Consider the following 6,000-nt stretch of genomic DNA (forward strand, 5'->3'; position numbering starts at 1 on the left):
TGGGAGGCCGAGGCAGGCGGATCATGAGGTTAGGAGTTCGAGACCAGCCTGACCAACATGGTGAAACCCTATCTCTACTAAAAATACAAAAATTAGCTGGGTGTGGTGGCGTGCGCCTATAATCCCAGCCACTCAGGAGACTGAAGCAGGAAAATCACTTGAACTTGGGAGGCAGAGGTTGTGGTGAGCCGAGATTGCACCACTGCACTCCAGCCTGGGTGACAGAGAGAGACTCCGTTACAAAAAAAAAAAAAAAAAAAAAAAAAAAGAGAGAACAAATAGCATTTTTAAAAGGTGCCTAAACAATCCAATGCAAAAATGGGCAAAGGACTTGAATAAATATTTCTCCAAAGATATACCAATCAATAATAAGCACATTAAAAATACTCAACATCATTAGTTATTAAAGAAATGCAAATCAAAACCATAATGAAATAACACATCATACCCATTGCAATGGCTACAAACAAAAGAAAAAAAAGGAAAATAAGTGAGGATGTGGAGAAATTAGAACCCTTTTATATTGCTGGAGAGAATGTCAAATAGTGCAGCCACTATAGAAAACAGTTTGGTAGGCCGAGTGTGGTGGTTCACACCTGTAATCCCAACACTTTGGGAGGCCAAGTTGGGTGACTCATTTGAAACCAGCCTGGCCAGTATGGTGAAGCCCCATCTCTACTAAACATACAAAAATTAGCCAGGCGTGGTGGTACACGCCTGTAATCCCTGCTACTTGGGAGGCTGAGGCAGGAGAATTGCTTGAACCTGGGAGGCAGAGGTTGCAGTGAGCTGAGATGGCATCATTGCACTCCAGCCTGGGCAACAGAGAGAGACTCAGTCTCCCCTCCCCACACACACACACAAAGAAAAGTAAAGAAAGAAAATGGTTTAGTAGCTTCTCAAAAAATTAAACATAGAATTTCCATATTATTCAGCAGTACCATCCCTAGGCACTGCTGGTATATACTCCAAAAAGAATTGAAAGCAGGGACTCAAACAGATACTTGTACACGCATGCTCATGGCAACATTATTCACAATACTGAAAGTTAACACAACCCAAGTTTCCATCAGTAGATGAATGGATAAACATTATGTGATATATACATACAATGGACTATCACTGAGCCGTAATAAGGAAGGAAATGCCTATATATACTGCAACATGGATGAAACTTAAACATACTATGCAGACACAAAAGGCAAATATTGTATGATTCCATGTGTATAAGATACCTAAAATAGTTAAAAGCATAGCGAGAGAAAGTACAATAGTAGTATCCAAGGACTTAGGGGAAGGGAAATGGGGAGTTAGTGTATAATGGGTACAGAGATTCAGTTTGGGAAGAGGAAAAGGTCTAGAAATGGATGTTCATGATGGTAGCACAACAGTGTAAATATACTTAATGTCACAGAACCGTACACTTAAAAATGGTTACGAAGATTTTTTTTTTATTTTTTTATTTTTTGAGGCAGAGGAGTTTTGCTCTTGTTGCCCAGGCTGGAGTGCAATGGTGTGATCTCTACTCACTGCAACCTCTACCTCTTGGATTCAAGCAATTCTCCTGCCTCAGCCTCCCAAGTAGCTGGGATTACAGGCATGCGCCACCACACCCAGCCAATTTTGCATTTTTAGTAGAGACAGGGTTTATCCATGTTGGTCAGGCTAGTCTGGAACTCCCGACCTCAGGTGATCCTCCTGCCTCAGCCTCCCAAAGTGCTGGGATTACAGGCGTGAGCCACTGAGCCTGGCTAAAGGTAAATTTTAGGTTATTTACCACAATTAAAAAAAAAAAAAATTAAATATGCCCATGGGCTACTTGCTGATAATAGAAGCCTAAATAGGAATTGTCTCAATTTAAAGAAGAATATGTCATGAAGCAGGAGATTTTGAATAAAGGAAAACAAGCATAGCTTTATCTGGCTGTGTCATAAACCATTAATTCAGAACTTGTAATTATTCAAGCCAGTGTTGACTTTCTGGGTCTAGCAAAGCATATCTTCTCATCATTGTAAACAAGAGGCAGAATTAATCAATTTAACAGAACAATCTATAACTTCCTCAGCATATTTAGGGTCTATGTGAAAATTAATGTTACTAATAATAAGTACTCATCCCACAGTTGAACTTCCCATAAACTTCAGTATTTAGGGGGGGCCTGTTATGCAGTGTAACTTTGTTCAGATGAGGGTACGCTTCTCGTTTATCTAACATTTTTGTTTTATTGTTTCTCTGGCATGACAGAATCTCTCCTGCCTCTCTGAAAGTTGTCTTCCTCTATCCCAGCTTTTCTAACCCATCTCCGAGAGAGTAAAGAACCTGGATTATCCTCACATCATTAATATTGTATTATCATTGCCTACCATTGTCTGGGGACGTAGTTTGTGAAAGCACTGCGCAGTGCTTTCTCAGTGTTATCTCTAATTCTAAAAATCCTGCAAGATAGACACTGGAATATCTATTTTTGAGATTGGGAAACTAAGGCAATAGCGGTTAGGTGTCTTTGATGGAGGCCACACAGCTATTAAACGTCCACCAGCTTTTAAACATGTCTTTCATCACCAAAGCCTGTATGTGACCTTTCCGATACTGTGCCACCTTCCAAATACTATCTTATTGCAATTAGACAAATTCTATGAGAGTCTGTACTAGTCCTAAAAGGAACAAAGATGCATTTCTTCAAAAAGAATGTTAAATAGAAAAAAAAAAAAAAAAAACTTTTTGCTTGAAGTGGCCTTGCTCCTTATTTTAATTTTTTTCTGATTCAGTGCAATTTGACTGTGAAAGCCTTGTAGCTCAAAGTTCCCTCCACAACCCTAATATTTAGCTCTCAGATTAATGTTAGCATGTCTCTGAGGATGGTTTTCTTCTTGATGACCTTGGCAGGAAAAGAAGTTATCCCCTTCATCAACTCAGTCTATAGGCAACACCAAAACGTGAAGAAGTGGGCTTCAGTTTCTGTCTCAAATAATCTCTTTATGTAAATCCTCAGAACCCAGCCAAGGCAGCTTAGAGGGCAAAGCAAAAGTCTTCTGTGACTGCAGAGAAAAGTTTCCAGGAAGCCAGTGATCTCACAGGCTGGTCTCAGCTCTGCTTGTCAAAGAGCAAGCAAAAGAATCAAAAACAGATAAGGAACAAGCAGATAAGAGAAGCTCCAATATGGTCTAAAACAAACTAACAAAGAAGAGATAAGATGTTTGCAGAAAAAAAATAACCTTTGGATGTCCAAAGGGCTAGCCTTTGACAAAACTGTGAAGGAGACTGTGTGTTTTCTCTTTCACGCCATCTGCATTCACCTCTCCTCTTATCATTCTACTCCTCCACCCTAAGTAGTCACAGAACTAATAAATACTTCTTGAATAAATGCATGTTTAAGCCTCCTAGAGTGAACTTGCCTTCCTCCTGCCACCCCCTTAACATATTTCATGTTCCATGACATCCTCCCTATCCAAATCAAAACTTGCTCCCTCCTTTACATTCTCATTTAGAAACTGATCAAATTCACTTGGTCACTTTATCTAGCAAATATGTTGATAGTTGGTAAAGATTTAAAGCACTACCCCTACCAGATTACACATTTGCATTTTGATGGGGTTATCCAAACCCTAGACCTGTCTTTCTCTCTCCTCTATCTCTTCCTCTGCTTTCACTTGTGAATCCATAAATTCCATCATGGTGTTTGCACAACCTCTCCAACAAGTAAGTTTTGGCTGTGTAAGATAAAGGACTAATGGCCATAAGAGATATGGTATATGTTTGCAAACATTAATGGGGCATTGCCTCTAAGCCTGGGACTCCTCAACTTGAAGGGGCTTACAATTTAGCTGGGAGGCAAAACTAACACCAATAAAAAGTCAAACAACAGAACTGAAATCTGGTGGCCTTCCTAGATTTAATAATTTGCAACACCAGCTGACTCCAGTGATCTGACACTACCTAGCAGAGATAGAAGGGCTCAGAGAAAGATCTAAAAGTACTATCGTCAACGTATATGGCAGTAGCAACAGTATCTAAATGGTGGAGGGTGAATGAGACAAAGTCACAAATACATTGTCAAAACAAGCCCCTATCCATAGCATGCACACCCATAAATCCTAGTTTGTGTTAAGAGTATTCCAGTGGTGAGCATGCAAGCTCAGAAAATACATGGACAAGCCACTATTTGGTAAATACCTCCTCAAAACTGGCTTCCATCATTTCCCTGTGAATACATTGGAAATAAAATTGATGATTTTTAAATTAACTCTGTGTCTAATATCCAGATGGTAATTTCAGCAATTACACAAAACAATTTCCTTAGGTTGCCGCTCTGAAATCATGATATAGGAATGGAATTTTCAAAAAGATATTTTGAAACACTACTGAGAGAGGTTGGAAGTTGTTGGGCAAGGGGATACATAAAAGGAATTACCTGTTAAGTTTTTCTTATCTCTCCGAACTATACAGGCATAGAAGGGGCAGCTGCTTGCACCCTCCTAAATATTTAAGTGGTGGTGAAATCATTCTAATGATCTGTTTTCAAATAACCTGAATTCCTGTCAAGCTTAGGTTAAGTATTTCCATAGTACCTTTCTCTTTCATATGCCTTACAGCACTGAGTACAGTGCTTTTAACCCAGAAAAGAAATTCAACATATGCTTTCCCATTTATTCTAGTGGAGACCCCAACCTTTTAGAAGTTTCTGGTACAAACTAAAATTTTTCTAACTCCAAGCTATGTTTCAGAAAGTTTATAATCCTATCTCTCAACTGGACTATTACCTTTTCACTGAGAAATTCACTGAATTCAAACCACCAGTTCACATTAGAAGAAAGTAAGAAATTGATCAGAAGGGAGGGGAAAAAACATGAAGAATATCAAAACTGGCCGGGTGTGGTGGCTCATGCCTATAATCCCAGCACTTTGGGAGACCAAGGCAGGTGGATCACCAGAGGTCAGCAGGTCAACAACAGCCTGGACAACATCGTGAAACTGCATCTCTACTAAAAATACAAAAAAAAAAAAAAAAAAAAAAAAAAAAAAAAAAATTAGCCAAGCGTGGTGCTGTGTGCCTGTAATCCCAGCTACTGGGGAGGCTGAAGCACGAGAATTGCTTGAACCTGGGAGGTGGAGGTTGCCGTGAGCCAAGATTGTACCATAGCACTTCAGTCTGGGCAGCAGAGCCAGACTCTGTCAGGAAAGAACAAAAGATGTGGTGGGGTAACAATCCCCATCCAATTAAGGCAGTAAAGAGACAGTAAAGTGACAAGGAGAACTAATAGGAATATAAATGTGGCTTATGCTGTCACATAACTTTGAGTGCCCTAATATAGTCCAAAGTCAAGGATGTGTTCTAATGCTGATTGTAGAAAACTTTCTCACTAAGACCTGGTTCTGACATCCCCCATTTAATGGCAACCACACCTTACCCCACCCTCTTTCCATGCTGTATTTTCTTCCATAGCATTTATCAATACTTATTTGGCTATACATCTGTACTTAATTGTTTACTTTAGTATCTATTTGCCCCACTAGTATGTAAGTTCCAAAAGGACAATGTTTGTCAAGTTTACCCCTGTTACAGAATAATTTTTAAAACAAATGGCAAAATCATGACTCTCATACCAATATGAAAATGAACACAAGTTGAACACATTTTATTTAACTCATTAATAAGGAGACTAGTAACCGTTACAACTGGTCAAAAGGAAAATCCAAGAAGAGACACATTTATAGATCAGAAATATTGAAATAAATGTGTAAATGGGAGGCAACACTGTTTTGAGGGAGAGAGTTGTCCCTCCCACCTCACAGAACTGAATTTGCTTGTCTGTAGACCATCATTATTGTTTATAGACAAGGATGACTTTGCATTGCAGTGTTATCTTCAGTTTACAGAATTGCAAAATAGCTGCCATCCAAGCAGGATCAAATAACTCTGAAGATGTGCTATGGTCAATGAATAATTTTCCACTGAAGCACACAATTCTCTCTACATTACAGTAGTGCCTAGCAGGGTGC

This window comes from Saimiri boliviensis, chromosome X, assembly GCF_048565385.1.
Source record: "Saimiri boliviensis isolate mSaiBol1 chromosome X, mSaiBol1.pri, whole genome shotgun sequence".
NCBI lineage: Eukaryota > Metazoa > Chordata > Mammalia > Primates > Cebidae > Saimiri > Saimiri boliviensis.